This window comes from Thermobia domestica, chromosome 1 (assembly GCF_964235325.1).
Source record: "Thermobia domestica chromosome 1, izTheDome1.hap1.1, whole genome shotgun sequence".
NCBI classification, from domain to species: domain Eukaryota; kingdom Metazoa; phylum Arthropoda; class Insecta; order Zygentoma; family Lepismatidae; genus Thermobia; species Thermobia domestica.
This window is the reverse complement of record NC_137454.1, coordinates 347,311,586-347,325,277: the sequence shown is the minus strand read 5'-3', so window position 1 is coordinate 347,325,277 and position 13,692 is coordinate 347,311,586.

Genomic DNA, 13,692 nt, shown 5'->3' with positions numbered 1-13,692 from the left:
ATGATTCTGATGATGACTGTGAAACAAACATAGGCAAAGATCTTTGCCTCATTTGTGAAGTGTTTGGTAAAGACGGTTAGATGTGGTTTCGCTGTACAGGGTGCGGATTGTGGGTACATCAAGCGTGTAGTGGTTGGGACACTGCAGAAGGATATACTTGTGATAGATGCAATTGAAAAGGTTGTCTGATAAAAGAAAACTGTTTTAAGGTAGTAACTTCATGTTTTTGTACATATCTAAATGACTTATTATATTTTATCTGAAACTTCAAACTCATTAAAATTGTACTTTTCGTTTTGAAAAACCTTATAAGGCTATATTAGTACTAATATGCTGTATATTACTACCGCCATGCAGTTCATAAATACTATAGTTAGGTCCCTATTGTTATTACTAATAATATAACAAATAATTCGATTGGTCAAGAAAGACAGGCAGACATTTAAATAATTAAAATTGTTTAGTACGCTGAAAGTAGGCCTACTGAAGCAACTCCTCTGTAAAAGCAGCTAAGTTTTTATGATTCTTATTGTAAAGTTCTTTTATGACTTTCATTTTTACCTAAACTTTGAAATTACATTATGAAAACTACGTTATAACGTGTATGATAATATTAATATTTAACCATATAAATATTTTCTACTCTATGAATTCTATGTAAGAAAAGTGTATAAAAATAAATATTGTTCCAGTGGACATAATTAGTTCTTTCTCTCATTTCCATACAGTTATACATAAGCTAAGTAGCATAATTATTATGAAATAAATTGTTTTTATATGAAAATTGTATTGTATAAGAACTGACCGCCATTATCCGCATGTGAGGGGAATCCCGGTCAAAGCTCTTCTTTCACTTTTTCGGGTGTATGTGATAGATGATGCTTCACAGAATATTCAGAGTTGTTGTTTTGCAAAGAGTACATTTCAGCTTAATTATTCCATTTTAAAAAGTTCGAATAACTGCTTCCAATTCTCCAGTATATCGAATTGCGCTTAAGTGACCGCCAATACCCCATTCTCCCCTACTTAGGAATGATATCTAACTTGTAAAATAATGTAGTGTATTTTCCTTAATTAGCATCAGTAATATATATATATATATATGGCTAAGTAGGACAGATTGTGGGCCTATTGCATGCAGTAGCATAATTTCCTTAGGTTTAATTAAAGAATCGAATGCTAATGTATTTTACATGGTAGCTTGGTCTATGGTGCATAGAATATTACTGGATGCTTCGTATAACTATGTACAATTAGTAATATATATATATAATACGTCCTGTTGCATACATATTTGTAACCACATTTATTAATAATTTCAGCTTATTTTTAGTTATCCCACCGTCGGCACGGTATAGCTGTTTAACCACGACATGTAAGTATTGTTTATTTATTTATTTACTTAATTACTATTTATAGTATACCTTCATTCTTTATATTATATTCTATTATTCCATTTTTAACAAATCATTTATTATTATCAACTGTATGTTATATACCCTCGCCGCACTTAATTACATATATGTATATATTCCTTTTACTTATTTATCTGTATTTCGGAATATTCTTTATTAATAATTGAATTTCATAATATTGTGTTACAGGTTAACGTAGCTAACTCCAATGATACGCTGATATAAGAATGGGACTACTGAAAACAGAATGCAAAAGTCAACAGAAACGTACATGAAAAGTAGCCATATCGATCATTATCGCTTTGGGTTAAGTTTAGAGTTACCCCTCCGCTTTTTATAAAAATCTGGAAAATTTACAGGAGAAATGAGGTAAGAAATGATAATTTGAAGTTCATATTTGATGTTTAGGAATGGAAATTCGGCAGGAGAGTTATGTTTAATACGAGAAAAGATATATGGAAGTTAGTACTATTTGCCGGATGCGGAAGCATTCGCGGAAGGTTTCAGCAGCATGGTAGTTGTAAAATATGGCGAATATGGCGAACAGGTGTAACTGATGCACAAAAATAATTAAGTAAACCTTTTAAAATTGTGTGAAGCCCACGGAGTACTGAAGTTAAGTGAAATATAACAATTTTTAATACTTTAAGCACTGTTTTTTGTATGTTGCAAAGTCCAAGGGCAACTCTGTACTGGAGGGGCAACTCTAAACTTAAGCCATCGCTTTAATGCATATTTAGACTCCAATTACTACATGCATATTATCATAGTAAAGCAACTGAAATTAGTTAAAAATGTGTATGCCACAATCTTTGTAATTGCCATCAATTTAACAGCAGATTATACTAAACAAAAAAATCAAAACGTAAGTAACTACTTACTATAGTTGAACAAGGTATACAGTCACAATAAATTTATCTGATATGTCGATCGAGATGAGTATATATATATAATTTATGTCATTTTATGAGTGAATAGCAGATTAAGGAGGGAAATGAAGATTCCACTCCCCGAACCGGTGACTTCTTCAATGATACATCATTTTTGTTATCATCATCTCCTTAATATATAAATAAGAATGAGTAACATTTACAATACGTTGAAGTCGATTTTACTTTCTACAGCTGTCTAATGTTTAGCCCTCTGAATATAAATATAGAAATTTAAACAATAGTAGACAGTCTTGATTGCAAAATACATCTAAATTCCTCAGAATTTTGGTTAAATTCTTACGTTTACTTTTTTTTTACGTTTTTCGTGTTAACATTTTAAATTAAATATCTAGAAGATTTTTATTTTTGATGCTATATTATTTTTTCTTCTTCTTCTTGTGTTGCAATTTATTTCCATAGCGCCATTCGCTTTTCAGTTCATGAAATCTTAATAAATAATTAAAAAATATTGAAATGACAACATATAAACATTGAATAAATTGAATAAAAATTAAGAATTAACTTTTGAGTAAGATAAATTATATTTTAGAAAATTTTAGTTGTAGTGTTGGCAATGACGGATCACTACAATCTTCATTTACTTGTAGTAGTACAGTTGACAGGATCATATGGAGCTGACAGTGTCGAAGATATTAATTCCAGTAGAAAGCAGTGGATACTTGACGGTTCATAGCCGATTCCACTTCCAACGTTTTTATTTATTTATTTATTTAAATTTTTTAAATACGTCGTGACAAATCCACAAAAATGCTGTGCTGGTTTCTTTTTTCTATCTCGTTTCCTAGTTTTGTACTAGCGTCGTAATCATGAATACATCTTGTAGAGTCATAGACACACAAGTTTCAATTTTCTAATAACAAAAACTTTAATTGAAATGTTTGACATCGAATGATAACTGGATGCACAATACTTCTTCTGTAAGCACCTTTACTCACGAATTACACTATTAGTGTTGTTGCTTTTAAGTTATCTTCGTTATGCACCTGCTAGCGATTTTACGCTGTTAGACTGGAGGATACTTGAAAGGCACGGAAGTCACTACTAATATACTGACTATTTAGATGAAGGGAACAATGGGAATATTTTTTGTTTATGGTAAATGTGTTGGTGTCCTGCAGATGCGCTTCTTATACAACTGTAATAGGCTTGAGTGTTCAAGGATTTTTATACACTTTCTAATTGTATTCAATGACACACAACTGTTGTCAATAAATGTTTTTTTTTTAAAAAAAAAAAAGCAGAAGTACAAGTCTGAAGCAGGTATCCCTTGGACTGTTTACCCGGTTCACCCTATGTAAAGGCAGATACTAAGAAACTTCAATCGCTACTAAGTACTACAAAATATACTCAATATACCCCCATCGAACATGCAAATTAAAAAGGAACTGCTAATGACACTTACAAACATATCTAAAACAATATGTTTCATAATACATCGATGTATGACCTGACATTCAATATAAAACTTTAACCACATATTATTTTATAGATTGTTATGCAACTGAGAAACCCCTGGTTCCAAATACGCCTTTAGTCCATCCTGTCTCGTACTATTTAAGCCATCAACATTAAACTCAGGGACTCTAGTATTTGGGCAATTCAGACAAAATCCCAGTATTTAATAAACATTTCTTGTATATTTTCGAAGAACTTGAGATAATTATAGTTTGTATATTGTGTTGAATTTGGTCGGTTTACTATGAATTAAAGTTTTGGTATCACAATTTTTTTTTAACTTTTGGAAATATCTGTGAAGAACTTATCTGTATCTTTTGGACTATATCTATAACCTTGCTCTAATTTAAGGACATGTCATTCGTGTTTCACTTTGACGTTGGGAAACAGAAGCCCTTTTGAAACATTATTTGAAATTAAAGAAAAGTCAGTATATACAATGAATGAGTAAATACAATTAAATTTTGAGATAAACATGGTTCCAATAAATTATTAAAAACTCTAAATCAAGATCTAACTTCCATCAGGGAACTTAGGCAAACGAATTATTCATATTCGTATTGTATTTCAATTAATCTGAAAGGCGACAAGTAGCAGATATAAAAAATATCCTTGGAGATGAGAACAGAGTTTTCAGGAATTCAAGCATTTAAATGTTAAAAGAATTCAGTTCACCGTAATTACACCTATTAATTTCAACAGAATTGTCAGTAATAGTTCTTTTGCATGGGTGCAATTGCAAGTCTCAACAGGTGAATCATGCAAAAGCATTGTAAGTGATCATGGTCAGTTAAATACGTATATGAGAGAAACTTTCTCGACAACCACACGTGTGTGTGTGCTAATTAGTTGCAAGATAAATCAGACGGAAACACTTTAAAACTTAAGACCGAAGAAATATATATATATATATATATATATATATATATATATATATATATATATATATATATATATATATATATATATATAAAAGAATTAATGAGCTGATAACTTAAGTATTTCTCCAGAATTCATTAAGTTAGTTCCACAAATAGTGCACTAAAGATATCAAACGTAAAATCGTCCTCGTCTTCATTTCTTTGCTATATATATTGTGTAACTGATACCGTAATTACAGAAGATATTCCTGAAAAGAGTATGGTGTACTGTTTAACCCTTTAATTAGCAAGCATTGATAGCATTGCCATTAAAATATTTAGTTAGCTTTTATGATTGAACTATGTCTTCCTAATCATAATTTCGTAATTTTTAAAGTATTTCTGGGGTCTTTATTTCAAAGCAACATTGCCAGAAAATAGGTCTTACTTGTAGCTACTTAGCAGCATTGCCCTATTATGGTAAAATATCATAATAATACTGTTAGTAATTACCAATCGTTTCATTGAAATATTTTCCTACAGAGCAAGAAACCACAAATAAAAAAAAAATCTTTCGCGGAACGTAGGAGATAAAGCTTCTACATTACTAAATTTGACTGTCCCCTGTTGACGAAAATTAGAATTATCTAAAGAAGCGACCTGCAAGTCATGTATGTGAATATTGTATGAAAGCAATAATGCCAATTAGAAGATCACTAGAGCAACCCACATTATGCTTTATTTTTAGTTTAATTATGCTTTATTTTTTTCCGAATTATGTTTTATTTTTTTTATTTCAATCATTGTTTTACATTAATCGTGTATAATGTTTAATATTTATTATACATTAAATGTTCTTAATATCTTGATCTATTTATTAATATTTTATGCAACCAATTTCTTTTATATTTAATGAACTTTCTACTTATGCACTGTAGAGAGATAAGCTTTACTCGAGACAGTTTTTTTTTATCTCTTGTATGCGCCTTAGAGGTGCACATATACAGAAAGGGAAAGTAAAAGATGCCACCAAAATGTACAGAAAGTGCCGAAGTTCAAGAGGTACACATAACAATATAGTGAGGAGTTCTTGTGTACTATTCATTGTTGGCGGAAAGTTTTATTCTTCTTTTCCCTTTTTCTTTTCTTTATATCAATGGCTTTCACCGAAAAGTTTACAGAAATAAAAATAAGCTTAGCATTGTTGCATTGTTATGTTCTCAATGATTTTGCATTGTAAATATTGGTTTTAAAAATATTAATACAGTATGTTATACATGCAGTTAAACAGAATTTTCCAATAATTGTATATAATTTTCCAATATATTTTAAATTATGCTTTACGCTTTATTTTCTAAGATTATGCTTTAGTTTCTTAGATTCTAAGATTAGTTTCTAAGATTAGTTTCTTCTGGACCCTTAAGTCTTCATCCCGGCGAAATTAAAATACCGCTAATTTTACAGTAATTATGTAATATCTTCAAATAGATAAAAGATAATTGAAATGTGGAACAAGAGCGCTCTAGACAATATTATTTTACATGAGAAACCGTTATCACGACTCACTTATCTGCTTTCGATTTCGAGCCATTTTGAAAATCGGCATTTATTTTCGCGTTTGTAAACAGCTGAAAACGGAAAGCCACTAAGTGACTTGTGATAACGGTGCCTCACGCAAAATAATATTGTCTAGGACGCTCTTGTTCCATATTTCAATTATCTTTTATCTATTTAAAGATATCACATAATTACTGTAAAATTAGCGGTATTTTAATTTCGCCGGGATGAAGAATCTTAAGCAACTACAACCACGTTCAAGGTACCAACCATATGTGTAAATTACTATTATGCTTTTGGGTTGCCCTAATGATCACTGAAGCTATAATTCGTGCGGATAACGCAATAGAATGCGATGTTGCTTGGGAGCGACACTGCCCAATAAAGGGTTAAAATAACTTGATTTCCAGTGTGCTGAACATAGATCACTTGTCAATTTATATATGTTACTTGATAAGGGATCATTAGAACTACTGGCCGAATTTATGAAGCTCGATTACTATTTAATTAATTAATAACTTAAAATTTGGTAGAATTGTGGGTTTAAAAGGTGCGAGGCAATTGGCTGAGTAAACGCGGGGATCAGGGAGCGAAGCTCAAATGTGGACCAAATTCAAATGTTAAAAGCAAATGCACGAAATGCACTCTTGATGAAAAGGCTGAAAAGAGACGTGAGGCCGTAGGCCGAGCAAACGTTTGGGTCTGGGGGCAGAGCCCTCAGCTAGCCAAAAGCTAGTATATATATATATATATATATATATATATATATATATATATATATATATACAGTGGCACTGTGCTATCCGAATTGCCTTGAATTCTGCCACGTGCCTTGTGCTACTTCAGCTCCATTGCACATTGAAGTAAACTGTTAAAGTGGTAGTCGACAAATCAGACACCATTGGTGTTTATATATATAGTTTCCAAACCATTACTTCTTTTTTAAAAATATATTTTGTTTCTCATTAAAGGACCATGACTCTTATGAGGGATAATAAAGTGTGTTATCAAATATTCATATATTGTTACGGGGAACGAAATATAGTCAGCGATAAAGAAGAGTAATTAAATACAAATTCATTAATAAAATCTGTATTAATAAAACAAAACAAATTGAAGAATCGTTCTTCATGCTAGCAAAGAGGCCTTTGGTAATTGACCTAGTTTTCGAACATCGTCACACTGTTATTTCCACAACGCTCCACACCGTTTTGTGTTAAATCGGCACCACCAGGCCTGTGTTAACCGCAATACCGCTCCCTTGAAAATGAAACAACAAGGTAAAATGATAGTCATGCTGGGACCAGTGGACTGTGTTTTGATTGAGTTGTGTTAACATAACCCTTTAACACTGTGTACTAACGAAGTTTAAGAGAAACTAATTTAAACTGTGAATAATTAAATACAAATTCATTAATACAATCTGTATTAATAAAACAAAACAAATAGAAGAATCGTTCTTCATGCTAGCAAAGAGGCCTTTGTTACTTGACCTAGTTCTCTAACATCGTCACACTGTTATTCCCACAACGCTCCAACCGTTTTTGTGTCAAACCGGTACAACTAGGTCTGTGTTAACCGCAATACCGGTCCATTGAAGATGAAACAAAAAGATAAAATGATAGTCATGCTGAGGCCAGTAGGCTGTGTTATGATTTAGTTGTTTTAACATCGCCCTTTAATACTGTGTACCTCAAACCACTGTGTACTTAACCAAGTACCTCAACCACTGACGTGAACTGTGTTCGTGTGGATGAGGTACAACACCACCCTCAATGTCAACTAAGCTTGGACTACCATGTGATGTTGTCCAGAATATTGTGGTTAATGACCTTAAGTATACGTATAGGAGAATATGTAAGAAATTGATGTTACAAGTACTATACGAGAACAGTAATTTAACCAGGATGGTGATGTCGCTGAATATCCTGCAGTACAACACAGTGTATTGGAACAATTTTCTTCAGCGATGATAAAACAACCGGTGATGGAAAATTCTGCCTCTTTTCATTCCATCAAGAAAGCAGGCATCCATGAAAGAAAACATATATCTTCTTCAGAAAAGAAAAAGTTCAATGTAGTTGCCTCGTTCATGAATGTTTTGTGCACTGTATTCTGGGAAGTGGGGACACTCATTTATATTTTTACCATGGAGTACGGTTTAACCGAACTCCTTCATATATTTACCATGGAGTTGGGTTTAACAAAACTTCGTCATATATTTACCATGGAGCTGGGTTTAACAAAACTTCGTCATATATTTACCATGGTGCTGGGCTTAACAAAACTTCTTCATATATATACCATGGAGTTTGGTTTAACCAAACTCCTTCATATATTTACCATGGAGTTTGGTTTAACCAAACTCCTTCATATATTTACCATGGAGCTGGGTTTAACAAAACTTTTTCATATATTTACCATGGAGGTGGATTTAACCAAATCCCTTTATATATTTATCATGAGTTGGGTTTAACAAAGCTTCTTCATATGTTTATCATAGACTATGTGTCTGGGAAACAAAATATCTCGAGAACTCCTTGAGCAATCATCATTAAATTTACTGAGAATTTAGGGAATCAAGACTTACGAATCGACTTAGTTTTTAGGCTCGTTCTAAGTGACAGAAAATAACCATTTCTGGTTTTAACGTTGATTGCTGTAGAGTAAATACGGTATTAGATAGAAAGATGCAGTTTTATGAAAATCGATTATGTCTCACAAGAATATATTCTATCCTCGCACTAATATCTCTAATAAAATTGGAAGTATCAGCATCAAACAATTCCGGTTTTAACGTTAAATTTTATAAAGTGTAAACAACAAGATACATCAAGAAGCGGTTTTCTGCAATCGATTAAGCGTCCTAAGAATATATGCCATCTTCACGGTATTCTCTCTAGTAAAACCGAAGCAGCAGCAATCACCCACTTCCGGCTTTAATTTTGAACGTTATAGAGTGTAAAGAGCAAGTGATATCAAAAAGCTGTTTCTTGCAATGGACTAAGCGTCAGAAAGTATATACCATACCCACTCTGATACCTACTGAAACCTTAAGTGGTATAAATATAATATCACTTCCGGTTTGAATAACAATTAAGAAAAGTCACACCATAAAAATAAAACTCCTTCAAGTGGTGTACACGTGACATTGCTACTTGTTTTTTTACGTAGGTATATCTTGCAGTATACCAAACTTATTGTAATAAGTAAATATTTACATATTGTATCTCACTAATTTAGGCAAATATTGAAATCAAGCTTCAATGCGCGTACTGGGATCATATATGTCAGGCATGATAGAAACTGTACCAGAAGTATTATTAGTATTGTTGTCTGGAGTGGAATTCATAGTGAGAGGTATGAAAGACGCTTGTCTACGAGTTATAGGCATATCATAACAGAAAATATAGGTATAATGAGATATGAAAATAAAAGTCTTGCCTTACAAGTATGTGAAATGTACACAAGACAGTCTTAACAACGAGAGCTTAAATTCCTCGGGGGGAGCCATAACAAATAATTAAAAAATGATTGAATGAGATTGAGTAGATGATTGACTGAATGCCATAGGGCAGGTAGTACTTCTCGAGGAAGCAAGAGTGGTAACTAAGAGGTGTGTGGTTGATAGATCCTTTTGCACACCTTGACTGAATTGTCTACGGTTTTTATAGTACTTTCATTTCTACCTTTCACGGAAATGAAAGTTGGAACTAGGATTGTTTTTGTTTTCACTTTTCTAAATCCATCCGTGTTACCCACAAAACATGTTGTCAGCTCTATTTTGAAACGTTTTCACTCTCCTATATTGTTCTAGAAACTTGGAGATGATCCGTTAACTATATACTTCTATATTATTATTTTTAAATCTCAAAATGAGGAATGTCTTAACAGAACGATTAACTGTTCATACAAAGTATATTAAATTAGAATTACGAGGGGAAGTCACGAAGTTTCCAGAATGTATTTGTAGTTTTGTCATTTATGATGCAATCACAATGCAACATGTACAGTAGGCCTACAGTCCTTACGGTCCCTATTTATGAATTTAACAGGTGTAAACTCGTCGTAACGACTAGTGTAACTGAATGAAGAATTGTGTGGTAATCAATTAGCGCAATGTCGTAGTTCGAGCAAAACGCAAACATCAAGCTCACATGCGAATTGGGAAATATGCTTCAGAGACTTTGATGGGCTTAAGAACAGTTTAGCACCATATCTAAAAATGAGCTTCAAATGTACCCTCAAAGGCCAATACTGTGTTGTTTAATTAAGAATCGCATTTTTTTATCTTGCTGAAATATTTTTAAAAACTTCTTACCATGTGTGTATGTGAATCCGAACTTTTTCTTAAGCAAGTACTCAGGTGAAAAAGCAAAATTATTTTTAACAAGAGTGAACGGAAAATCCAAGGACATAAACACGTACAAAACAACTTTGAGGTAGTTAAGTTCTTGGATTTTATTAAGGTGACCAGTGGCGTATTTAGGAGGGGGGCTTCCGGGCTTAAGCCCCCCCGAAATCTTACTTACTATCTTGCAGAATTTTTACATTTACAGGCAAAGCTCCCCCCGAAAGTTAGCAAAGCACCCCCAAAGCCAAATCGTAAATACGTCACTGAAGGTAACAATTATATTTACAAAAAAAAAAAAAAAAAAAAAAAAAAAAATCAAATTAACAGTTGAAAAGATTACACAGAATTCATTCTTTGGAACTTCAACTCCAATGGACTAACACATGGAGGCTTCTCTTTCAACTAATAGCATTTTACAGGACATTAATATTCAGAGGGATGAGAGAACTAAAAACCGATATTTGCAATGTAAGTTATAACCTTTGCTTTACTGATTTGTATTTTTGAAAATTGTATCTCAATTGGTGGTCTCCTGAGGCTTTCCTTATAGTAGTTCATTTTTTGCATTAATATTGCTTTTGAAAGTTTAAAATTCTTGTCAGTCATGCAGATTAATTAGAAAAGTGCACTTTACATTTCTCTTTCCTTAGTTTATTTTTGCTTACTACATGAAGAAAAAAAGTCTGCAATTTGATATATCAAATTTCTGTAAGAAATAATGAACTATGAAGTTTTTTTCTTTTCATAAGTTTGTTTAGAAAATGAGTCTCTTCAATACTTAAATAAGGTAATACAGGCACGTAGCAAAGGGGGGAGAGATCCAAACCCCCCGCTTCGAGACCAGAAATGAAGAAAATTAAGGAAGGATGAAACAAAATGAAATGAGAAAAAGAAGGATCAGCGTTAAAAATTAAACACTACAGGAAACTTTTGGTTACTCTTTCTTATGAGGAGATTTATATTACTTACAATACATGGTGGCGAGATATCCTGGAAGAGTCAGGGAATTTGAAATTTCTAGAAAAGTTACTGAATTCTCAGAATTTGTGCTGCTAGTCAGGGAGATTTCAAGCTTCCGAAAGCATAGTGCCGTTGTGTAACAGCGTGAACATTTTTTATCATAATTTTTTGTCATCGCATCCTTGCAGTGTCAAACATGTTATTTCAAAAACAATTTTCTACTACTCCTTTAACCTGTGATTTGGAACAGACAGTAGTTCACGGAATAATAAAATCAAAAACTTATGTGGACAGAAAGTTCTGTTAACATCTGATTCAACAGAGAAACAAACAAAGATATTGTAAAATAATTTACAAGACACTATTGAGTACCGTGTGTACTTTTTATAATAGTGAATATATACTTTTCGTAATAGTTGAGGTCATAATGAAAGGAAAATTGTTATATTTGAATGAACAGAGGAAGAATGTAAATATTGTAAAATCTTTTTCAATACGTTTTTTTTATTTTACTCGAGATTTCTTCATAGTTTATTAAAATACTTACCAACATATCCTCATTTTTATGTTCTAAGAAACCAATATATGCCGATAGTAAAGTAGTTTAGATAGATCGAGCTCCAGAGCCTTCAGAATTTCATGTCATGCTCCCCCCCCTCGCTTTACGAAATCCCGGCTAAACGAACCAATATATGTTGCTAGTAAAATAGTTTAAAATGTTTGAGCTCCTGGTGTGATGACCACAGTATTTCATGTGACGGACCCCCCCCCCTTCACAAAATCCTGGCTACGTGTCTGGGTAATGGATACTACCACTACTACTACTGAAAGATATGCTTTCACTTTCAAACTCACTTTATTACTATTAGCACTATAAGGAAATCCTATATTGACTCTCTTAATAAAAGTATATAACAATACCAATGCAACGGCTCAACTTTGGAAGATACGAAAAAAGGGCTTTTGTCGGAGTTTCTATCAATGGCAGGAACAGTGAAGGAAGTGCTTGTTTGCTTCGAAGGTGTCTACTTTGAAGGCTATTAAGTAAATGTGTACTTATATTGTACTAATAAAGAGCTACGACAAAGTTCCGGCAACTTTATGACTATTTCTCTTAGTAATAAAGAGCTACGACAAAGTTCCGGCAACTTTATGACTATTTCTCTAAAGTAATAAAGAGCTACGACAAAGTTCCGGCAACTTTATGACTATTACTCTTATTTTCAAAACCTAATTCAAATTCTGAAAATAATTCCAATCCTCATTCTATTCTACTGTAACAGTACAGAACATTGGGTCTAGTATGATATAGCATGTATGGTTTTTATACTGCAGTACGGGAAGAATGCCGTACTTGTACCTTACCCATGCTCACTGTGAGCATCTAACACACCAATGTGTTCACCACCAATAAGGTTAACTGGAATAAAACAAACACAATTTTAATTTAAGAGACATGAGCGACTAATAAAGCATGGGGATGAAAGTAGAGCTAGTTTTGACTCTAAGATAAGTAAGATATTAACGTTAAGTTGTCCTGTTTGTGAGTGATAAGTCAAGGCTTATCCTCACGACAGAATGAAGTTCAACGTGAGCTGCGACGCTCTCTTCTCCTCCGTCTGACTGGATCTGATCTAGATTTTCCAAAATGACAAGTTTTTATTGCTTTTGAGTGCAACTGGTTGTTGCCCTCACTCCGTGGTATTTTCCTAATGAAAATCCAAATTCAGCTCGATGACGGCACAAAGTGGGCTTAGTGCAAGTGCACTAACGACGGCTTCTTCCAAGTTGGTCATCGACTGGCAGGACGCTGTCCTCGACACTGTGACGATGTCGCAGAAAACCAAGAATATTGAACCTGATGACATGAAGTAAATACAGGACCACTTAACATAGCAGAAATAAATAGCGAGAAATCAAGACGGAAGGTAAACAGAAAAGTGAGAAAGTACAAGAAACTAAAGGCAAAGGAAGAAGTCGCTGACGCTCTAAGTTTATTGTTTTCAAAAGAATTTTACAATTATGCATCAACTGATGCTTGAGACTACAATCTTTTCGAAGAATGATGTCTTTCTGATGATGACGAGATTCTGCACAATGTCCTATGGGGAGACGATGTCCTCGGTAAGGGTAATAAC